This window comes from Callithrix jacchus, chromosome 19 (genome assembly GCF_049354715.1).
Source record: "Callithrix jacchus isolate 240 chromosome 19, calJac240_pri, whole genome shotgun sequence".
Lineage (NCBI taxonomy): Eukaryota > Metazoa > Chordata > Mammalia > Primates > Cebidae > Callithrix > Callithrix jacchus.
In genome coordinates this window covers 41,011,905-41,036,754 of record NC_133520.1, presented here as the reverse complement: position 1 = coordinate 41,036,754, position 24,850 = coordinate 41,011,905, and the positions used below count along the sequence as shown (strand labels likewise).

The 24,850-nt window shown below is 48.6% G+C and overlaps 1 protein-coding gene across 8 annotated transcripts in view; it reads left to right on the top strand.

Moving 5' to 3' along the window:
- KIF26B (kinesin family member 26B) overlaps positions 1-24,850 on the top strand; it is a 636,506-nt gene that overhangs the window by 107,232 nt on the left and 504,424 nt on the right. For 4 of the 8 annotated variants that reach the window (XM_078357170.1, XM_035280615.3, XM_035280617.3 and 1 more), the window contains one exon: positions 1-24,850. This exon is cut by the window's left edge; it is cut by the window's right edge. The exons of the other annotated variants lie outside the window; for them this stretch is intronic. The gene's annotated coding sequence lies outside the window, so the exon portion shown is untranslated. 8 annotated transcript variants of the gene reach the window in all.

Sequence of the window (24,850 nt, the reverse complement as noted above, 5' to 3'; positions counted from 1 at the left end):
CCAGTTATGCTTACATTTTCTTAGAGCTTTTTTGGCACTGACTTTGGGGAGTCGTGGTCTTTCCGAGATGGGAAGAACATTGTTTGTTGTGCCTTGGTTTTGCCATCATTTACGTAGCAGCCCTGGTGCGATCGTGAGGAACCTTGTTCCCAGTTGGATTATGGTCTTTGAACTGACATTGCTTGAATTCCTTGGGAGATGCGTGTCACACAAACGGGAGTCTGTGGTTTTTCAGGATTGAAGAAGGGGAGAGGCACCTTCCTTTCCTAAATCCTTCTTTTGATCTCCTCAGCAGAGGTCGCTTAAGCAACAGCTGGCTCTTCTTTGCCCGTGGGCTCCACTTCAGGGCCCGGGAAGAACGCGGAGCATGTGGAGTGCCCTGGGGAAGGCCCATCTGCCTGTCTCCTGCTTTGTGGGAAAGGGAGTGGCCGGGGCCCTTGCCTGGGGCCCGAGGTTGTCCTCTGGGTCCTTCGGGCTGTCCTTCTGGGGCAGGAGGATAGTAGGACTGTTTGTTTCTAGTGTTTTGTGTGGTTTTAGAGCCTTATATTATTATGGTTACAGAGCCAATGACACAATGATTTGATGTTGTCCCTATGGGAAGACCCCGTTAAACTGGACCACGATTTTCCTGGTAAATGAGGTTTAAAATGTACAGTGTTTTGTCTCCTCCCGGCAGCTGCTTCGCAGTGATCAGGACGGCAGCACCGGTCTCTAAGCTTGCTCTCCTGGTCTTCTACCTGGTCGCCCAAAGTCCATTTTCTTCTCATTCCTAGTAGCTCTGAAAACAGCTTTCACTGTGTTTCCTCCAGCATATTTCCAAGCTCATTTTCAAGTACAGTTCTTAGGATATCACTGATCTGCTCCGAACGCTTCCCTGGCTCTCCTGTTGAATGGGGAGTGGAGTATAAACGCCTCAGACCTCCCAGTCTCTCACCCGCCTTTGCAAGGCGAACCCCCCACATTTACCCTGCTCCAGGCCAGGCGTTTCTCCCTTTAATTTGCTCCAGAATCCCTTCGAAGACTTAGTAAAACATGGAGTGCTGGGCTCCGCCTCCAGAGTCCTCTGGGATGGGCCTCAGAACTTGCATTTCTAACAGGTTTCCAGGTGGTTCCTGAGAACCACGGCCACAGCCAAACCAGACAGGTGTGGCTTCACAGACCGCGGCACTCTCCCTGGGACTTCACTGTGTCTTCCTGCACTTTGGTGATTTTCCTTGGCTCCTACCAAATCCCATCAACATCTTACCCATCTAGCAGAGCTTTGCTATCCACAATCCTATCACCTCTTTCCTCAGAGGTACCGTGTGCTACCATTATTTATTTTCTATCTTATTTTTCCCTTTTGGATGGTAAACTCTTTAAGAGGAACAAAACATAGCTCCTTCAGCGTTTGGTGGAAGAACAATTTTGAGATAAGAAATCCTACTTCCCATTGATTCTGTTCTGCATTTGATGGTGTTGGCAAGTGCATTGAGACAGTCAAAGGGCAGGGAGTAGATTTGGTTCATGTTAGAAGCCACCGCGTCGCCCGAGTCATTCCTTGCCCACAGTAGGCCCATAATAAGTGTTTGGTGAATGAATGATACCCTTCCACACTCAAGATGCTGCAGGAGTGAGAAATAAGAAGAAAGCTCTGCATGGTCTGCCTGCTTCTACTCTTGGAATCCTCTTATAACCCGCAGGCCTTCTAGGAGGTCAATGATGATTTCTAATGAACTGACATGTGGCATAGTTTAAACCTGTTCATTATCCTTCAGCACTTAGCTTTGAATAGGATTCATCAGCCAGAAGATCTGAGGAGGGGCAGGCAGGCTTCATTCCCAGGTTAGTGCTTTTCCAGAGAAAAGCACTTTGAAGAGGACGGTGGAGACCAATCTTTTATTTTAGTTCAATATAATTATAAATTTGTTTTTCCACACATACCACACATACCCACACACTACACATGCTTACACACACCATACATGCCTACACACCACACATGCTCACACACACCACACATGCACACACACACCACACATGCTCACACACACCACACATGCACACACGCTACACATGCACACACACACCACACATGTACACACCACACATGCTCACACACACCACACATGCACAGACACCATGCATGCACACACCACACATGCTCACACACACCACACATGCACACATCACACATGCTCACACACCACACATGCATGCCACACATGCTCACACACACCACACATGCACACATGCTACACATGCACACACACATGCTCACACGCCACACATGCACACATGCCACACATGCACACACCGCACATGCACACACCACACATGCACACACCACACATGCTCACACACCACACATGCACACACCACACATGCTCACACACCACACATGCACACACGCCACACATGCTCACACACGCCACACATGCTCACACACACCACACATGCACACACGCCACACATGCTCACACACACCACATGCTCACACACCACACATGCACACACACCACACATGCTCACACATACCACACATGCTCACACACCACATACACACACCACACATGCACACACACCACACATGCTGACACATACCACACATGCTCACACACACCACATGCACACACACCACACATGCTCACACATACCACACATGCTCACACATACCACACATGCTCACACACCACATGCACACACCACACATGCTCACACACACCACACATGCACACACACCACACATGCTCACACACCACACATGCTCACACACACCACACATGCTCACACATACCACACATGCTCACACACCACATGCACACACACCACACATCCTCACACACACCACACATGCACACACACATGTTGACACATACCACACATGCTCACTCACACCACATGCACACACACCACACATGCTCACACACACCACACATGCACACACACATGTTGACACATACCACACATGCTCACTCACACCACATGCACACACACCACACATGCTCACACATACCACACATGCTCACACACCACATGCACACACACCACACATGCTCACACACACCACACATGCTCACACACACACACACACATGCTCACAAGCTTCAGAAGTCTCTTATGGCTAATGATGGGGCTGCGTAAGTTTTTCATTAGGAAGATTTGAGAGGCAGGGACAAGCCATGGAGAAAAGGTATGTATTTTTGAGGATTTATTTTTAGTATCTGATGTAAAAATGTATGAGTAATACATGCTCATTATAAAGAATGAAAATAGTACAGAAGAAGGTAGAGTCAAAAGTTGAAGTGCCCCTGGGGAAGCGTATTCATACAAAGTGATACAGAGAGAGATTTTGAAATGTTAATGCCCAGAAGTAAAGTAAATGACGTTCACAATATAGATGACAACTAGCCACAGTGTCATTACCCAGGATAATTAATGTGTGATTTTTCTCATGTCCTCAAAATTATTAGCACTCTCCGACATCCTGGAGTTGCACAGATGCACTTTAATTTCACATTTCTCAGTGGTTTCCAGCCCTGAGCTGGATGACTTTTTAAACAGATGATGTTAGCCAAGCTTGGGGCAGAAAAAGCTAAGGAATGGGATGCTGTCTGGTCTCTTCCTCCGTCTCTCCCTTCCTCCCTCAGTCCTTCCGTTTTGCAGCAGATGCTCATTGAGGGCTCCCTATGCTACCTCACTGAGGTACTGTGCCAGGTGTCAGAAATACAGTGGGAGCAAAGCAGACCTCCAGTGGCTCCGTCTTGGGAGATTCAAATCAGGATACCGAGTCCATGCAGTTTCTGGAGCCAGACAGCCCGAGTTCAAATTCCAGATCACGTACTCACTACACTATGTGCCCTCAGACAAGTTACTTGTGTCTCTTGGCCTCAGTTTCTTCATCTGAAAATGGGAATGATAAAAACATCTACCTCAAGGTTATTCAATATAGGGATTCCAATAAATAACGCCTGCAAAGTGATTAGAATGAGTGTAATATTTGGTAAGTGCTTGGCCGGGCGCGGTGGTGCACGGCCATAATCCCAGCACTTTGGGAGGCTGAGGTGGGTGGATCACCTGAAGTCAGAAGTTCAAGATCAGCCTGGCCAACATGGCAAAACCCCATTTCTACTAAAAATACAAAAATTAGCCAGGCATGGTGGTGCATGCCTGTAATCCAGCTACTTGGGAGGCTGAGGCAGGAGAATTGCTTGAACCTGGGAGGCAGAGGTTGCAGTGAGTCAATATTGTGCCATTGCATTTCGGCCTGGGTGACAGAGTGAGACTCCATCTCAAAAAAAAAAAATTGCTAAGTGCTTAATAAATATTATTTACAGTCAGGGTGGGGACAGACATTTAACAAATAGTAATAAATAAATATGAAGTTCTCCTCTGAGATGAAGGAAAGCTGAAGGATGCTATAGAGAATGTAACAGGGATTCTGATTTAGACCGGGCGGTCGGGAGGGCATCATGTGCAGCTGCTGGCAGAAAGGAAGCCCCAGTGGGAGTAGAGGAGGGAGACGGGAGAGTGGCAGCTGAGCTGAACTGAGGCTGGAGTCCCAAGCAGGGGACAGACTAGATGGGGTCTCAGGGCATCTATGTTCACTTCATTCATTTTGAAGATGAAGAAACTGAGTTCCAGAAAGATGATTGCTTTGTCCAGATGACAGGCTGGTGACACAGCTCAGGCAAGGTAAGAGTCTCCTTATTCCTGGTGCTCTGATAGAAAACCCTTTCCCCTCAAACTTGCGTCACTTTCCATTCCCATCGGATGCAAATCTAAATGTCCTTACACCCGTTCCTGGTAGGGTGCCCTCCTACCAAAAGAGGGCAAACAGACGCAAGCTTGCACAGGTGTGCTTCCCTCCCTCCTCTCTACCTTCCTTCTTGGGGTGGGAGTGCTCAGAGGTTTATATCTGATGGTAGAGGGTCATTGAATAGCGGAGAATTCAGGCTGTTACTTTGTTTCCAGTTTTAAATAATCTGACCCATGCTTCTCTTTATTCACCCATCCACCTGTTCATGTATCCGCTTTTTTTGGAGACAGAGTCTCACTCTGTTGCCCAGGCTGGAATACAGTGGCACAATCTCAGCTCACTGCAGGTTGAACCTCTGCCTCCCAGGTTCAAGCGATTCTCCTGCCTCAGCCTCCCGAGTAGTTGGAATTACAGGCATGAGCCACCATGCCCGGCTAACTTTTTTTTGTATTTTTTAACGGAGATGGGGTTTCACCGTGTTGGCCACAAACTCCTGACCTCGAGTAATCTGCTTGTCTCGGCCTCCCAAAGTGCTGGGATTACAGGAGTGAGCCACTGTGTCTGGCCCATGTATCCACATATCTATTCATCTACCCATCTGTGTATCCATCCACTCATTCGTCCATCTGTCCGTCTGTCCCTCCCTCCCTCCCTCCCTCCCTCCATCCATCCCTCTACTTGTTCATTCATGTATTCATGCAGTCCACAAATATTTATTGAAGGGCAGATAGGAATCACATATTTGTGCTAGGTACTTTTGATGGTCAGCCAAACCAACCAGGCCTCTGCCCTCTTGCAGTTTACAGTCTGTCAGCAATAAATCGACAGGAACATATCATGTGTGTATACTTAGGTGCCATCACTGTGCTATGAGATTTAAAAATATATACGAGATGGTTCTGACATCCACAGGAAATGCACACTCCTATTAATCCCACACGGCTGTTTCTTTAGTGGTTTATTTGTTTTAATTTCCAAGATAGGGGCAGTGATATTCCCAAATCTCGTTTCTCTGCTTAATCTCATTTTCACAGATGCTCAGCGAAGGAGAGAGGGTGCCTGCCACAGCAGCACACGGCATTCAGCCAGGAATGCAATTTCAGGAACCGCTCTTTATTTCCCTTCTGGTCTCTTGAGTCTGGTTGATCTTGTCTAGAGCTCTGATAATCTCCTAGACAAAATATTTAAATCTTCTGCAGCTCTAGGGACTTTGAGGAAGGAACACTGTGGCTAGCATCCTAAATATCTTGGAATATCATTAATGCAAGGGTTATACAGCAGATGCTGTTCAGCACAATCTCTATCCCAAGAGAATGCGTCAATATCTTTGTATACGGAAATGTACATGTATACTCAGGAACTTCCCCAGCCTCCCAAGCCCACACCTCTTTCCCCTTGGATGCTAGCCTTTTCTTCCCTCCTCCAGCCCCTGCTTACTTTAATATACATTTTCTTCCCTTTGTCTTCAGAAAGGAACACAAAATTGTTACCATTCGTGGTTGATAGAGGCTTGAATTGTTACTGTTCTCTCTTCCTGTGGAGATCGTGCCTTTTTGTAGAGAAGGAGGCTTTAATCCGAAGGATTGACTGTCTAATTGTTGAATTTCAAATGTAGGCAGGGCTGATTTTTCAAACATTCTTAAAATCATAATGTGTGAGTAAAGGCACAACACTCATAAGATGACAGTGCAGGTTGTTTTCCAAAGCGAGTGAAAGTCCTTGTGTGACCCCGGTGGATGCCTCTTTATTCTTGTTTTGTAGAAAAAGTAACTGATTTTTTTCCAAAGTGTACTAAGCCCACGCTTCTGTGCCCAGTATTTTTTTTTTTTTTTTTTTTTTTTTTTTTTTTTTTTTTGAGACAGAGTTTCACTCTTGTTGCCCAGGCTGGAGTGCAGCGGCATGATCTTGGCTCACTGCAACCTCCACCTCCCAGGTTCAAGTTCACCTGTCTCGGCCTCCGAGTAGCTGGTATTACAGGCACCTGCTACCACGCCTGGCTACTTTTTGTATTTTTAGTAGAGATGAGGTTTCATCATATTGGTCAGGCTGGTCTCGAACTCCTGACCTCAGGTGATGCACCCGCCTTGGCCTCCCAAAGTGCTAGGATTACAGGCGTGAGCCACCGTGCAAGGCCCAGTATTTCTTTAGAACAACCCTGAAAAGGAGACAGGATTATCTTCACTTTATACCCGAGTCAGGTGAAGATTATAGCAGCTGAGGGCCCAGCTCAAAGCCACACAGGGAAGAATTAGAGTTGAGCCTGGGTCTTGGGTCTAGATCACCTCCCTGGGTTAAACACAGTCCTGCCTCAATACACCCACTGCCTCACCTCCTGACTTGTAAGGTATTACAAGTTAAACAATCAACAAACAGACTGGATCAGTTTCATTTTGAAATAGCACAGCAGTTACAATGCAGATGACATTATGCTTGAAATAAAATAATCCTGATAATAGAGCGAGCACAGTGACCTGATTTAGTAGTTATGGTTTAGTGGAGAGAACACAGAGTTCATTTAAATGCTAGTAAAGGGTTACTGGGTTCTGAATTCTTAGTGTTTTCAGATTCCTCCCTTCACCTTCTAACCTTCAGCTCTGCCATGGTTTTTTTCTGTGACCACTGGAATTCTAAATTCAGAAGGGTCATTAGCCACCTGGATAATTGCACCTTTGTAACTTTTCAGGCAACAACCTAGAGGCAGAGGATAACTATAGTAAATGACTTGTAATTTCAGGTCTCAGATCTCTGCTTTAACATAAAACCAGCTTTCCGCTTCCTTAGATTCACAACCTGAAGAAATCAAAGCGGAACATGACCAGAAGTCATTATCTACTATTTAAAGCCTGTTCTAAGAGGGAGACAAGCCCCCTTTTTAGGAGGCGCAGGGGAAGGGGATCCATTTCTCATTTTGCTGTGTTGCTACAGGAATGCTTTAATAGGGATACTTTTTTACCCCCAGCTAAGCACCACAGGGGTGCGATTGTGTGTGAGGAGGCAGCTTGACTCCATGCTCCAGGGAGAAGTCTTTTATTTCCTGTTGTGTTTTAAAGTTGCCCTTGTTGAGGTGGTTGCTGTTTTATAAGTGAGCCTGGATGTTTAAAGGTGGGAGGGCTGTTGGTCTGTGTTGTGTTGGCCTTGGGGCATTAGAATTACAGAGCAGCTTTATGTAGGATTGCGAGGCAGGCCATGTGTACTCAATTATCCCATTTTCAACCACTCGGTCCTTTGTATTTCCCCAAGTCGTTCCATGAGGAGCACCGCTGCTATTCACAGTAAGAGCTGAGCAATGGCGTCAGGAAGGAAGGCTCTGCGTGGAGCATCTCCGGCAACGTTGCTCACTGTCCTCGCTGCAGAGCACTCCCTCGGCCTCGGCTACGTGTGTTCCAAGGAAATGATGGAAAATTCCTTTACACAGGAGTACACACACTAATCAGGCTCAGTGGGAAGAGCCCGGACTTTCAAGTGTGGCAGGTCTGGGTTCACTTCCCGATCTACCTGTCTGAGCTTGGAAAACATTACTTCACGTTTCCGAACCTCAGTTTCTCTGTTTGAAGATGGGTTGAAGTGGCTGGGTGCTATGGCTCACGCCTGTAATCCAGAGGCTGAGGCAGGTGGATTGTTTGAAGCCAGGAGTTCAAGACCAGCCTGGCCAACGTGGTAAAACCCCGTCTCTATTAAAAATACACACACAGGCTGGGTGCAGGGGCTCACGCCTATAATCCCGGCACTTTGGGAGGCCACCAAAAGGTGGGTGGATCACCTGAGGTTGGGAGTTCAAGAACAACCTGATAAACATGGAAGAAAGCCTGTCTCTACTAAAAAGACAAAAATTAGTCGGGCGTGGTGGCACATGCCTGTAATCCCAGCCACTCAGGAGGCTGAGGCAGGAGAATCATTTGGACCCTGAGGTGCAGGTTGCGGTGAGCTGAGATCGTGCCACTGCATTCCAGCCTGGGCAACAAGAGTGAAACTCCATCTAAAAAAAAATACATACACAAACGGTCAGATGTGGTGGCACGTACCTGTAACCCCAGCTACTCAGGAGGCTGAGGCATGAGAATCATTTGAACCCAGGAGGTGGAGGCTGCAGTGAGAAGAGATTGTACCACTACACTCCTGCCTGGGTGACTGGAGCAAGACTCTGTCTCAAAAAAAGAAAAAAAAAAATGAGTTAAAGTTACAAGGAAGTTGACTTTGGCATCCATAAGAAAATGGGCACAAGGATCGCTGCTTTGTGCATGGATTGCCATGGGAATGTTTTCTGATTCCTAGACATTCAATACCTGCACAGCAGTTTCCCCTTCTCCTACTCTTCCCGTAGGTTTTCATTCAGCAGATACTTCTTGACCATCTTACGGTATTTCAAGATGTGTATGTTTGAATTTTAACTGGGCATATGCCCTAACAGCATGGATTTCAAGCAGTCACAACAGACCATGGGACAGATATTTCTTAAACTGTGTGGGTTGTGTGACTGGGACCCCCACTTGCCACACCGCTAACATTCGTCCACTTTGAAAGATTTTCCTCCTTGTCTTTCTTGGTGAATCAGGAAGTGGACTTTATGTGGTACCTGCAGTTTTGATGATGCACTCCCTCTCCCTGCTCCCTGGAGGTGCCACGTGAAAGCACTTTTCTCCGGAGTCCAGCTCCCTCTCCACTCCCTGTCTCTCTGCATCTTGCATCTTGGCATCTCCCTCTGCGGCATTGATTCCTGTGGATCCGAAAACTTTTTGTTTGTTTTGTGGCCACATTTGTATTCCAGTTGCTAGAGCAGAGGGGAGTGCTGGCTGCCTATGAATTTAGGTGGTAAAAGAGCCTCAGGATAAAGCTTATATAGGACCTGCTATCGATTGAAGCTTCTTGAGTGTAATTAGGAACCATGTCCTGTTCCCCCGTTCCCCAGAGGAGTATACATCCGTACGCTGTCCCCGAGCCAGTTAGCTCTGAGCCAACAACGAGCGTACATCTTCACACCCAGATGTTGTTGGTTTGTTTCATATGTCCTTCTGCAGTCATTGCCACACTAGGCTCAGGCTGCAGTGACATACTGGCTGGGGGCATAGAGAGGAGCTCTCATGAGGGTTCTGGAAGGTACATCAGGCCCAGGAGAGAGGAAGAAACGGAAACAACACTGGGGCTTCACGGATGGTGATCACTGATGCAGGAGACTTTCCAGTTAGAGTCCTGAGTGTAAACACTGTTTAGAACATCACTCTAGAAACTGTACTCATTTGAAACTGCAGTGAATTGTATCTTCTGTGTCGTAATTCCTCTAACAGCTTCGTCTCAGCCTCAAAACAAATAATCCCCTTAAAAATCTTAAGTTTTTAGTTTTTCCAGCTTTATTTTGTGTCATTAAAAATTTTTTTTTTATTTTTAAGAGATGAGGTTTCCCACTGTTGCCAAGGCTGGGTACAGTGGTGCAATCATAGCTCACTGCAGCCTCGAACTCCTTGGCTCAAGTGATGCTCCCACCTCAGCCTCGCAAGTAGCTGGGACCTCAGATGCACACCATCATTCCTGGCTAATTTTTAACAATTGATTTCTGTAGAAATGGATCCTTGCTATGTTGCCCCGGCTGTCCTGATCTCCTGTGATCTTGCTGCCTTGGCCTCCCAGAGTGCTGGGATTGCTGGAGATGGGAGAGAGCCACTGTGCTGGGCCTTCTTAATTGTTGATTTAACAGGCCTGCTTGGGGTGTGAAATGGAGTTCACGTGGCCCGGCGCAGTGGCTTGTACCTGTAATCCCAGCACTTTGGGAGGCTGAGGCGGGCAGATCTTGAGGTCAGGAGTTCGAGACCAGCCTGACCAACATGGTGAAATCCCGTCTCTACTAAGAACAGAAGAATTAGCTGGGCGTGGTGCTGCGTGCCTGTAATACCAGTTACTCGGTAGGCTGAGGCAGGAGAATCGCTTGAATCTGGGAGGTGGAGGCTGCGGTGAGCCAAGAGTGTGCCATTGCACTCCAGCCTGGGCAATAGAGTGAGACTCTGTCTCAAAAAGAAAGAAAGAGAGAGAGAGAGAGAAAGGGAGGGAGGGAGGGAATCCATGTGTGTATTTTGCATCCTCTGTAAATACGGGCCCTAGAGTACATTCTAGACACAGCCTCTCCGATACCCTGGATTCTGTTCAGACCAGGGCATCACATTCTGTTAAAAAGGCCATTAGTGTTGTTTACTGTGTTGCAAATGCAGTTCATTCTAAGCACACTGTACGCCAGAATTATTCCTAGACTTTATAGCGGTGTTGTCATTAAGGTGTATGGAAAGTGTACGGATTCCTGTCCTATAGGCAAACAGTGGGGCACAGCAGGAGTACTGCCTTCTCGAATCTTATTAGAATCGAGGGGAAATAACACTAGAAGCGTACAGCAGAGATAATAATAATAATATGCTGCCGCCAGCAACACTAATCACCGTGAGAATGCTGTGGTTGCAGACGGTGTTTCCACAATAATTGCACAATTGCTGGACTCACTCGGCAGCCTTATGACATGGCTGGCATGCTAGCAACCAGATCTTCCTGAGTGAAACTCCTTCCGTGATGTCCCCACCATAGTATTTTGTGCTGGGCTAACCGAACAGAACAGCTGTCCTGAGGAATGTTTTCTTTTCTTTTCTTTTTTAGACATAGGGTCTCGTTCTGTCACCTAGGCTGGAGTGCAGTGGCAGGATTATGGCTCACTGCACACCTTCTGGGCTCAAATGACCCTCTTGACTCAGTGCCCTCCCCTCCACCCACCCACCCACACCCCTGCCAAGTAGCTAGGACTACAGGTGCCCACATCTGGCTAATTTAAAAAACTTTTTAAAGAGACGGGGTCTGGTTATATTTTCCAGGCTGGTCTTGAACTCCTGGCCTCAAGCAGTCCTCCCACCTCACTCTCCTAAAGTGCAGGGATTACAGGAGTGAGCCACTGAGTCCAGGCCTTGAGGAGACTTTTCTGATAGCTGGTCTTTGCCATGCTCAGAGAACCAGGCTGGGCACCCGGCTTCCTCTTTTTCGACTCATATATTGGGTTCTCTTATATTATTCAAACTGAACATCCTGAAGCATCAATAACCCCTTCTTCTTCTCCAGTTCCCTGTAAAAGCTGAAGGCATAACTCTGGGAAAACGTTTTGCTTGGGTGTGGAGAAATGGTGTAATTGGGTACAGATGTGAGATGTGAGCCTCAGCTGTCACTGCACCTGCACCCAAAGTGGTCCCCACTTCTTCATTCTTTGCCTCTGTCCTGGGCACCTCCCATTGTCTTTGCACAAAGGAGTATGCATTTCATGTGATCTGCCTTAAATTGATTTTCCTTATGAGGAGGGAAAGGGAGTGGGAACAGAAGACGACTGTTGAATCCGGCAATCATGCAGGACTGTGTTTTTGACACTAAAGGAACAGCTTTGGGCTGTGGAGTGGCCTGCAGCACAGCTGCACGGAGCTATCCAGGCAGTTACTGATCTGAAGAATGAGCCTCCGCGGCTGCTTTGAGGAATACGGTGCATGACTGTTGGAGGAGCCGCGAGGAGACTGGAGAGTGTGTCTGACAGATAAGCTTGAACCCTGGGTCTTGAGGCTGTTGTTTACTGCAGCCAGGCAAACCCATGTGGGCTTCAGGTCTGAGTGCTCAGGGCAGGATCAGCAAATTTCCGTGAACTCTCTGACCCCCGGCCACTTCTGTTCAACTGTTTTGCTTCTTCGCTCCTAAAAAAATTAAATAAGTTAGTTTATAAAATGTTATGCTTTAAACAGGAAATGAAAATGTTTTCGTTTATAAAAGTAATATGTGCCTGTTGTAGAGAATGTGGAAAATGCAGAAAGATGCAGAGATCACAGAATTAAAACTCCAAATGATTTTGACCAGCTAGAATGATCGACTCTGAATTAGCATGATGACATTTAAATGGGATGTGTTTTGCTTTGAAGATCTTGGCCGGGGTCCTCAGAGAGAGAAGCCTGTGTCCCTTAAGCCTAGTAAGGTTCTTGGCAGAGAAGGGCAGAGCGGGGCATTGCTGAATGAATGAATGGATGAAGAAATAGAATAGGATGCATGGAAATAAGGCAGGACTCCCTGGAAGAAACATGATAGGATTTCTGGGGCATCCACTTTGGATGAAACCGTGGGACGCTCCCCTGAGACAGAGTCTCGCTCTGTTGCCCAGACTGGAGTCCAGTGTTGCAATCTCAGCTCACTGCAACGTCTGCCTCCTGAGTTCAAGTGATTCTCCTGCCTCAGCCTCCCAAGTAGCTGGGAGTACAGGAATGCGCCACTACGCTTGGCTAATTTTTGTGTTTTTAGTAGAGACGGGGTTTCACTATGTTGGCCAAGCTGGTCTCGATCTCCTGACCTAGTGATCTGCCTGCCTCAGTCTCCCAAAGTGCTGGGATTACAGGTATGAGCCGCCACCTGGCCTTTATTGTTATTTTTTTGAGACAGAGTCTCACCCTGTCACCTGTGGGATTCTACTTGGCTGGGGGTAAAATAACCAGTAATCGCACATAATTGCAGAAAACTATTTTGAATTTTATTAATGAGGTGCTCCAAACAACATCTTTTAGCCCATTGTCCCACTCAGCCAGCAACGCACTGGAGTTCAGTGTGCTGTAATTTTCGTGTCTTCCCCCGTTGACAACACCGGGCCCTTGGGTTCTGTAACTGACACAAGTTGATCATTTTCAGGGGTGTTTCTCTAAGGACATCAAATAAACAGACATGCCGGAGAGAGGGATTAATTTAGCCTCATCCAGAGAGCCAGTTGGTGGCTGCCATGTGGCGAGAGATGGCACAGGCATGGGTACACGCTCGGAAGGTCCTCAGGTAGAAGATGTTGAGGTAGAGGCTTGGGGAGGCAAGGGAATATGTGGAGTGAGAAAACGAGACTTCTTTTCCTTTCCTTTGCTTCTTGCCACCCAGCACCCAGCATCTCCAGGTGGAGCTGATTTTTAGTGTGCACAGCAAGGGTTTTGGGGCAGTAGGAGGCAAGATTCTGGGGAGGGTTTCCGGGAGGGGACATAGGCCACCACTTCCTTCAGCATCTCATCTCAAAATGCAGCATGTGTGAGTCACCACTGCGGGTCACGGTGAGCTCAGCTAGCCCAGCTCCTGCCTTCTTCGTCTGTTTACAGCCAAACCGCGGTCAGTGCTTCATGTGTCTGTTTAGCCTTCTGCGGCCACTTAGGAGGCATGAAGAGGAAACCAGCTGCTCATCCTTGGGTGTTGATTAGATGCCACTGCTGTTTAGTTCTTCTCCATATTGTAAGCCCCTGAGGTCAAGGATTTTGTCTTCTCTGTTCTGTCTTAGTAGCCTCTACAGAACCTAGAACAGAGCGGACACCTAGAAAACATTAACAGATGGATGAATACAATGGAGGTGAGGAGACAAGTACAGAAACGCATGTAGACGTGGAAAAGGAAAAGAACATAATGGGAGCTCGGAGAGAGCTGCAGGGCATAGAGAGAGGCGCTTCTTTGTCTGGGGTAAGCCAGGAAGCCGTCGTGGAAAGGTTGGACCGGAGGATGAAAGATTCTCAGAGGTGGGCGGTAGAGATTGAGCATTTCAGGGGTAAATTCAGAGAACGTTGTACACACATAAGAAACAATGCAGCCAGGCGTGGTGGCTCACGTCCGTAATCCCAGCACTTTGGGAGGTTGAGGTGGGCAGATCCTGAGGTCAGGAGATCGAGACCACCCTGGCCAACATGGTGAAACCCCGTCTCTACTAAAATACAAAAGATTAGCTGGGTATGGTGGTGCACGTCTATAGTCCCAGCTTCTTGGGACGCCGAGGCAGGGAAATCACTTGAACCAGGGAGGTGGGGGTTGCAGTGAGCCAAGATCACATCACTGCACTCCAGCCTGGCAACAGAGCAAGACTCCGTCTCAAAAATAAATAAATAAATAAAAGGAATAGCGCAAGGTGACTATGGCTTTGACTTGAGCATGTGGTACCTGCAAAGAAGTGATTGGAGATCAGAGGAGAAATGCAGATTGGAGACAGGGCCTGATCTTGTGACAGGTGTGGGCGGCCACGCTTTCCGCTGGCACTGCTCGACCCAGCGGACTCAGCTGCCGGCGTTGTGCTCAGCATGCAAGGCATTTACTTGCTCATTGGAAACTACACGCGTAAGGTGATACTGGGGTCTTGGGAAGGAAGGTGGTTGTTAACCTGTGGGGATTGGCTTACAGTGTCAGTGTTGGCCAGAATGACCAAGCTGTCCAGCCTTAGCCCAGATCAAAATCCAGAGGCCAGGAAGGGTGCAAGCCTAGTTCCGTGCCATGCAGCTGGTTGTAATAGAGGTGCAGATACAGGCTCCACCCTCTTGGACCATCAGCTCCCAGGGCCTTTGCAACCTCACAACCCGACTCTCCACCGGTTACCCCACCCTCAAGTCCCGGCAGCTGCAGCTTCTGCTCTGCTTTCCTTCCAGGGATGGGCAGGCTGACATCAGGCCACCCACAGCCTCTGGCCCCAGCCTCTCTGTCTAGGTGGCACTGTGGACTCCAACTGGCCAGGGCGGGTGCCGGGACCACCCCACACAGGCCCCCTCTGCAGTGAGGGAAGGACTGACAAGCGTGGGACTGCTGGATTGCTCAGACTTTTCACTTTAATATCCTAATCCTGAAGTTGTTCCTCCATGTGGTATTCTGGTGGTAAATACAAAATTTTGGCAGAGTTTTTGAACTGTCTGGAACCCAAGATCCTAAACTTTTTTTTAACTGTATTTGGATTATATTGTTGGTTTTTTCCCCAAGGAGGAAAAAACTTAAAATACAGCATGAAGTGAGTGAAAAAATGTGTTTAGTGCAAATAAAAGAATTGGAGCCGGAGGGTGAGTGTGTTTCCAGAGGAGGAGAAGCTGGACTCACAGAGCCAGGGAGTCCCGGAGCCGGTGGCAGGCCCTGTCCTCCCATGGGGAGCTCAGCCTGTTGCAAGTGCAGGGACCAGGGATATTCCCAGCCTGTCCTCAGCCAGCTTGTCCTGCAGGGCTGTTCGCAGCATCCAGGTCTTGTGCTTTTCTTCTTCCCCAGACCAACCTCCCAGACATCGGAAGCCCGTTCAGAAGACACATCTGCCTCTCTACAGCTCCACCCGTGGTTCTTTACCACTGGTGATGTTCTGTTCTTCTTGGGACATCATAGCTTTATTTGTCTTTCCAGACCAAAAATATACCCTGCAGGAGGATGGCGGGTTTTAAGCTCACCCCGAGGGGATGCTTATGGGCTTTGTGTCTTCTTGTTGCCATGTTTCCCAGCCATGTGCCTGAAAGGGAGAGGCCGGCCAGCTGCTGCTAAACACAATATTCTTTAGTGAATAAAAAGGCCCTGTTTCCAGCCAAACCGGGATCTGGCTTGGCTGGGTGTGGGACAGGAGCCGTTACCACAAGATCCCCAGACATCTGTCTGAGCCCCTGTGTGGCCTGAGGCTACCCCAGTGAGTCGTAGCAGTAGAAAGTCTCTCCCTGCTGAAGATGTGAGAGACTCGCCATCTGAAGAATTGGAGTCACCCCCTGCCCGCTGTGACTGTCTAGCCATCTGACCCTCAACAGGACCCAAAATGCTTCAGCGCTGGAGGCCAGCTTTGAAAACCCAAGGCAGGGTGTCCCTGTGTTGCCCAGGCTGGAGTGCAGTGGCCCAGTCAGTTCACAGGAACCCTGAACTCCTAGACTCAAGCAGTTTTCCCACCTCACCCTCTCAAGGAGCTGGGATTACAGACATACACCACTAAGCCTGACTGATTTGTTTACATTTTGTAGCGATGGGGTCTGGCTGTGTTGCCCAGGCTGGTCTCCAATTCCTGACCTCAAGCGATCCTCCTGCCTCAGCCTCCCAGAGCTCTGGGATTGTAGATGTGAGCCACTGTGCCTGGCCTCATGATAACTTTTTTATTTTTTTGAGACAGAGTCTTGCTCTATTGCCCAGGTTGGAGTGCAGTGGCATGACCTCAGCTCATGACCTCAGCTGAGATTACAGGCGCATGCCACCATGCCCAGCTAATTTTTGTATTTTTAGTAGAGACAGGGTTTCACCATCTTGGCTAGGGTAGTCTTGAACTCCTGACCTTGTGATCCATCCGCCTTGGCCTCCCAAAGTGCTGGGATTACAGGCCTGAGCCACCACCTCTGGCCCATGATAACTTTTTATAAAGAAAACAATTTAAATCCTCTGTTCCGTCCAGGTGCAGTGGCTCACACCTGTAATCCCAGCACACTGGGAGGCTGAGGCAGGCGGATCAGAAAGTCAGGAGTTCAAGACCACCCTGGGCAACATGGTGAAACCCCCTCTCTACTAAAAACACAAAAATTTGCCGGGCATGGTGGCGGGCACCTGTAATCCCAGCTACTTAGGAGGCTGAGGCAGAACAATTGCTTGAACCTGGCAGGCAGAGGTTGCAGTGAGTCGAGACTGAGCCACAGCACTCTACCCTGGGCAGCAAGAGCAAAACTCTCTCTCTAAAAAAAAAGATCTGTTCCTCGTCTTCCCTTACTTTACCCACAAACAAGGAGATACCTTTCGAGCAGGAGCCATTTAGTTCTGTCTTAGGAGCGTTTGTTTCCTTCTCAGTGTCTTAAGAAGTGCAGTCTGCCTTGTTGGCAACACACCATATCAAATCTTGTCATTTCCATTCAGCCTGCATGGAAGTGGGCTACGGCCGACTCCTCCTCATGGAGGGAGCTGGACGGCCTGGAGAGGGTGAGAAGTGCCAGTCCCTCCGGCATGGCTGTTTGGAGTCTTGAGAAAGGGTCCCCCATTAGCCATGGCCTGGGGATACCGCTCCTCCCCACCCCCAGGCCCTTCCAGACAACACGGAATGCTGGGGATGCCCTCAGTAGAAGTGGGAGGTGGGGACCGGGCTCCGTTTCAGTGCTTGGTCATTTCACAGTTGGGGTCTCCATCTTAGAAGCAGTTTCTCATAATCGCACTTGGGAGAGAAATGGCTTTATTGTTCATCCCCATTTTAAAGGTTGGTAACTGGGCGCCTCAAGAGGTGAAGTGTGTTACTCATGATAAAATCGGAAGGGATGGAGCTGGGATTTGAAATTCTGCATTCCTGCAGGACACCCTGCCCCAGGCCGCCTGTTCTCTCCCATGTGAGGGATGCAGACCCCTGCGAGGTTCCTTTTCAGCTCTTGCTCCATTCTCTTTTTTTGAGAGGGAGTCTCACTCTGTTGCCCAGGCTGGCGCGATCTGGGCTCACTGCAACCTCCACCTCCTGCTTTCAAGTGACTCTCCTGCCTCAGCCTCCCGAGTAGCTGGGACTACAGGCACCCGCCACCACACCCAGCAAATTGTTTTTGTGTTTTCGTAGAGACGGGGTTTCACCATGTTGGCCAGGCTGGTCTCGAACTCCTGACCTCAAGTGATGCACCCACCTCGGCCTCCCAAAGTGCTGGGATTACAGGCGTGAGCCCAGCCTCTTCCTCCATTCTCAGCCATTGTGTTCCCTCTCCAAACTCCCCACAGTGACACATGGGATGGTCTGTCTCCAGGGAGTTAGGGGTGAAAAACAAATGCAGGTTTTCTCTCTCCTCTTTGCCCCAGATCCTGCCAGTGAACCGAGCTTGCATGTCTCTCGATACCATTGAGAGCAGCAGCCCAGGCGGCTAATTTCAGTTTTCCTGCTGGTGCGAATTCAGCAAGTTTCCGCTTGGTTCTGGAGCCAGAGGCTGTGCACTGGTGTCGCTGTGCGTGCTGTCGCCCTGAGAGGTGCCACCGTAGGCCCGGGTCGGGTGTGCTCCATGCCCGACCACACTGTGGGCTATCACTGTCACTTGAGTAGAGTCCCATCCGCATAGGCGGCTCTGCAGACCCACGAATTGAGTGCAGTTATTTTACAGCCTGGCGTTTTTCATGACTAATCACAGGAGGATTCTAGTCGTCGTGCATGGGGGTTCTCCCTGGAGCTAACCCGAGTCAGACGGTGACCCAGTTAGATCGAAGCTCAGGTTAATAAACAGCATTAACACATTTTCAGGTCTGTTGACCAATATCCTTTAAATCAGTGTGGTTTTTCCAAGGGGGGAGCAAATAAAACCCTGATGTAGCCAGAGCACTGTTTTTTCCAATTAACCTTGCTCATTTTGATTTCCTTTTGGTTCAAAACAATTTAGGTCAATCTTAGATTTTTAAGAATGAACCTCTGGAGGGAAAGGAAATTAACTAGGCCCAAAGGGGGCTTGGTTACCACAATTAACCCCAAAAGACAGACTCTCAGGCTGGTGTGGGGGGGGGGGCCTGGAAGGGGTCACATGACCACTTGAGGCCATCTGCTCACAGGGAGACTGTGGTGGGAGTGTCCTCTTTTCTTTCTTGCTGGCTGATGAAATAAACTCTGCAGGTGACCACGCTGACTTAGAGGCTGCCCCTGTCTCATGCTCTTCCTGTCTTTTAGCCAGAGCTGTGTTCTCTCTCTTCCTGAGAAGAGGGATCAGCAAACCCTTAACTCCCAGAGATCGCTGGTGGGGTACAGGGATGGAAGACCTAAAGCAGAGGCTAAGGAATAGAGATGGGAGGACGGAGGAGGAGAAAAGAAGGGCACAGGGCAGGGAGGTAGGGCCAGACTCCTTTCTGGTCAGGAGCAGGCCATCCTTCACCGGATGCTGGGCAGTAAATCACCCTCAGAGCCCTGGGAGCCTTTCCTCATCATTAGAAAGCCTTTCGTGCAGTGTGGATACACACGTGGCCCTGTGCTCTGCCTTTGATCTGCCCGTTCCTTACTCCTTATTTAGATAATGAAACATGTGGTGCCCCAACTTTAACTTCCACTTGATGCAAGATTTCCTGATTGAGGATGGAGCCTGGGGCTACCTGGAGGTAATTATGGGACAGTCATTACACCTGGAATGCGCATTTTTCTCAAGTTTCTGCACAGTAAGACTCCCACAGTTCTGTCCATGCCCCTTCCTGTGACTTTATTTCTTCTTCGAAGGGGACCAGCAGCTGAGATGTTGTTAGCAGGAAAATCTGTTTCACAGACAGGAAGGCTGTGTACATGGGGCCTAAACATCTGAGGTTATAATTTGGTGAAAACCTGATAAATGGGAAGACCATTTGAAACAGATATTTCAGTGGCTGGGAGGCCTAGGTACCCTTGAATTGGAGACCAGCATACCTCAGTGGCCCGAAACTGGAGACCAGCCTGGGCAGCATCGCAAGACCCCATCTCTACAAAAAGTAAAAAAAAAAAAAAAAAAAGATCAGGCTTAGTGGTGCCTGTAATCCCAGCTCCTTGGGAGCTGAGGTGGGAGGATGCTCGAGCCTAGGAGTTCAAGGTGACAGTAAGCTGATTGGGCCACTGCACTCTAGCCTGGGCAACACTGCAACACTCTGCCTCTAAAAAAATTTTTAAAAATATTATCATAAACTCTCTCAGAAATACAAAGGAATGTAAAGAATATAACACCTAGGCTGGGCTCAGCGGCTCATGCTTGTAATCCCAGCACTTCAGGAAGCCCAGGTGGGAAGATCAAGTGAGACCAGGAGTTCAAGACCAGCCCGGGCAACATACGGAGACTCTGTCTCCGAGTACAAATAAAATTTACGTTTATAAAAAAGAATTTAACGGCCGGGCGCAATGGCTCACTCCTGTAATCCCAGCACTTTGGGAGGCTGAAGTGGGCAGATCACAAGGTCAGGAGATCGAGACCATCCTGGTTAACATGGTGAAACCGTGTCTCTACTAAAATTGCAAAAATTAGCTGGGTGTGGTGGGCACCTGTAATCCCGGCTACTCAGGAGGCTGAGGGGGAGAATCGCTTGAATTCAGGAGGTGGATGTTGCAGTGAGCCGAGATTGCGCACTGCACTCTAGCCTGAGCTATAAGAGCTTCATCAAATAAACGAATGAATGAATGACAGAATATGGTAGGCAGTGAAAGGGAAACGCTGAGCAACAGCACAAGAGTAGTCGGAGTTAAGAAGAGAGAGGCATCGTGGGAGATTGGCTGAATGAGGGAAAACTTCATGAAGGAGGTGACATGTCAGCTGGACCACTGAGAACTGGTGGAACGATCTACTTTTTTGTCACACATCTACTTAACCCTTCCAGACTTTCTCTGTGAAGCTTCCCTTTCCCTTCCCAGATGGAAACTCTTCCCCTGCTGTTTGTCCTGTCTTGCTTGGTGCAGGCTATGATGTAGGGCGTCCTCAGGTTGGATGGAGGCTGGGTACCAGATGGCGGCTGCTGTGGGAGGAAGGGCGGCCGAAGACTTTAAGGGTCTGGCTCCTTGGTGACCAGCCAGGTGCTCTCCAGCCAGCGGCCCCAACATGACATGGTCCCGGTCACCTCCGTCCACTGAGCTGTTGGGATGTGTTTTGCAGGACTGGTGTGAAGCAGGTTCAGTTCTTGAGAAGCACAGAGCTGCCTGATGGGTGAGCATGCCTCTCTGAGACCAGGGAGGCCGTGGCGCCGAGTCATGAAGCAGATGCGTCTCCTCAGGGCCTTCGGAGAGAGATCTACTCTCCTCCACTTCTGAAAGCCAGTGGAGGCTTCTCCTCCTCTGGAGGGTTCATTTCATTTGTTAGCTCACGCATCCGTCCCTTCAACGTAGATTCATTCCACGTCAGCTCTGCACAAGGCCTCGTGCTGGGCTTGGGCATAGAAAAGGGACTGGAAGCTGGTCTCTGCTCCTGAGAGACTGCCAGCCCCCTTTACAGTGCGTTTTGGATCCGGGAAGCTGGGAGAGTTGAAATTGGGTGACTGTGTATCACCGCTATGTTTTTGTGTTTCTTTAGAGGCTTCCGTGATCAGAATAGTTTTGGACTAATAATGTGAGTTCCTTAGATAATGTGAAAATGTGACCGTGTGAAAATGACTACATGTGACCATGTAGAGTGGTATAATGTTGACATGACCTAATCATCCTTTCGAGATTACATATTAAAAGAAAATGTGACTTTTTCTTAAACAAAATCAAAGCTGGGTGCAGTGATGAGCACCTGTAGTCCCAGCTGGTAGGGAAGCTCAGGCAGAAGGATCACTTGAGGTCAGAAGTTCAAGTCCAGCCGGGGCAACATAATGAGATCTTGTTTCTAAAAAACCAAATTGATTAAAAAATAAATAAGTCATAGGAATCAGAGCCCAGCATCATGGTTGTACATATTACATGTTATTTCTTTCTATTTTGTTTCTGTTTTTGAGACAGAGTTTCACTCTGTCACCTAGGCTGGAGTGCAGTGACATGGTTTCGTCTCACTGCAACCTCCACCTCCTGGATTCAGGTGATTCTCTTGCCTCAGCCTGCCACGTAGCTGGGATTACAGGTGCATGCCACCACGCCTGGCTAATTTCTGTATTTTTAGTCAAGACGGGGCTTCACCACATTGGTCAGGCTGGTCCCAAAGGCCTGACCTTGATCCACCTGCCTCGGCCTCCCAAAGTGCTGGGATTACAGGCGTGAGCCACCGCGCCCGGCTTGTTATTTCTTTAAGACACATCCCTTCTCCTTGAGTTCCATTTTTATGGGAATTACTTGCTTTAAAAAAAATATGTGCACAAAATCCTCAAAGATATGATGATAGGATGTCTTATCTTTGATTTCATATCAATGATCATTGATGTGACGAGAAACTTCCATTTCTTGAAATAAGCTCCTTGAAACAGCAGATGTGTCTGCAACAGAAAGAGGAGCTGGAGGAGGAGCCTGCGTTTGTGTTTACGCACAGGGTAAGCCCAGAGACGGGCAACGCTTCACCCCGCCCTCGCCCACCCCACCCTCAAGAAGTCCCGAAGAACAAAAGGCAATTCAGATGGCAGCACCAAACCATTAAAAATAAAACTGTCCCTCAAGGCAAAACATTTCATTTATTTTCCTTTGAATGAGTAACTTGTTAATTAAGATGAACTAAGTGGCTAAATCTAGATGGTAGGTCGGCAGGAAAAATAGATTTACGGTAGCCTTTCGGAGAGTATGCTTTCTACGCCCTGGAATTCTCTTTGGATTTTCAATGAGGAAGAACTCGTTTAGTCAGACGGGGAGCTGCTTTCCCTGGAAACAGGCATCACCCGGCTCTGCGATGTGTAATGTCCTATGTGACCTCGCCTGGTTCCTTCCGAAAATTGGTTCTTTTTGGGCTAAATCAGTGTGTTGAAAGATTTAGCAGGTTTAAGATCTTCAAAGGAGGGCTATATTCCTGCCTCAACCACATCTGCAGCTTTTTCAAGTGTTTAATATAAAATCGTTTTACTTTTGCCTTATTTCATATTCGAGATCATCTGCGTCTATTAGAGGCAGGGCAGAGGCAGGGAGCTTCTGGGAGAGCTCCCTTTGTTGCTTCCGGACCAGCCCCAGCCCCAGAGGCATCCCGCCCACCGGGAAGGATATTTGTCTCAGCAGGGAGGTTCCTCATTGCTGTCTGCTCATCTGGGGACAGAAGTATGATGTCCACTTCTCCTCTGATTGAGGTCCCATTTGCCCTAAGCTGATGCAGCTTGAAAGGAGAAAAGGGTATAAATGGTTAAAACAGCCACAGTGACAAGAACAACAAAACAGGAAATGCTGCATTGAGGAGAGAAGCTTTTGTTGGAAAAAAAATTCTCTTTAGAATTTGGACAACAAATGACTCTTACTCTCTTTTCTGGTAGTGACTGCTTTATTTATTAATATTATTTTTAGTTTTTGAGACTGAGTCTTGCTCTGTAGCCCAGGCTGGAATGCAGTGGTGCAGTCTCGGTTCACTGCAACCTCTGCCTCTTGGGTTCAAGTGATTCTCCTGCCTCAGCCTCCCTAGTAGCTGGGATTACAGGTGCCCACCACCAAAACCAGCTAATTTTTTGTATTTTTAGTAGAGACGGGATTTTTACCGTGTTGGCCAGGCTGGTCTTGAACTCCTGACCTCAGGTGATCCACCCTCCTAGGCCTCCCAAAGTGCTAGGAATGTAGGAGGGAGCCACTGCGCCCGATTGTTTTGTATTAATATCACAGCACACATATTATTCCTGACGTGTACTCTCACAGTACTCCCTTGCTCGCAGAGTCCTGGGTTCTTGCCTGGTAAAGATGATTAACGCCATTTTTCAGAGAGGAAACCAAAGCTCAGAGCACGCGTCCACACTGGCTTAGCACAGTCACAGCCACCAGCAGGTGCGCCATCCCGTTTGATCATCACCACCCTGCTAGTTAGGCTTTCCTGTGACCTGAACTTTACAAGTGTGACCAGAAGCACAGGGAGAGCACCGGAGCTGCCTGAGATGAATCAGTTCCTGCTGGGACCGGGGCTTAGTCCAGTCTTCTTTCCACAGCCCCGCTGTGGCGACTCTGTGTTTGGACACTTTTCCTTGTCCTTGTTGCCTGGTGGCTCTGAAGAGAGCCCACCTGCGGCTGAGCATGTCCGTGTCCTGTGCAGTGGGCAGAGGCCAGAGGGTGGTGAGGGCCCCGGAGCGCAGGTCATGAGTCCCAGCTTTCAGGTCACCAGAGCAGTGACATCCAGGCCCTCAGCAGTGACATCCTGTGCCTGTGGCTTCTCAGTGGGGTGCATTAGGGTCCCCTCAGCAGATGGGATTCCATCTCCTGGTCTGGTTAGAATAAGTCGAACAAGAATATTAGCAGCAGTTGTCACCCTGAGGGAGGGGAGGGAAGGGGAAGGGAAGGGAGGGGAAGGGAGGGGAGGGGAGGGGAGGGCAGGGCAGGGCAGGGCTCAGGTGAAAAGCAGAAGGGAACTCTCAGGCTGTCTCTGTCTCCCTGTTTACCTGCCCACCCATCTGCGAGATCAAAGAACAGAGGAGGGCGAAGGAGAAAAAGCAGGAGGGTATTGGGCATGGGGCTGCTTTTCACTCAGTCTGCAGGAAGATCTGAATATCGACTCTATGGAAGAACAAAAACCAGGTGTCTCTTCTGCCCTCTGGCCCAGGGCGACCCCAGGAGCTCTGCAGTGTGCTGTGTGGAACTGCCTAAGATGGGGCTGCCTGGGAACAAACAGCTTCAGTGTCTGTTTCACATGTGGCTCTAGCTCAGAATTTAATAAACAAATACACATGGCACCTTGCTGCAGGGGGCTTTATGTTTCCAAACCTATGAATTAGTAAACAGGATGAGCCTTTTCAAAAAGGGAGCTTGGGGCAGAACGAACTACCAGAATGCTACTGGCTCTTAACTCCTGCTTATTGTATAAGCCTGACAAGCAG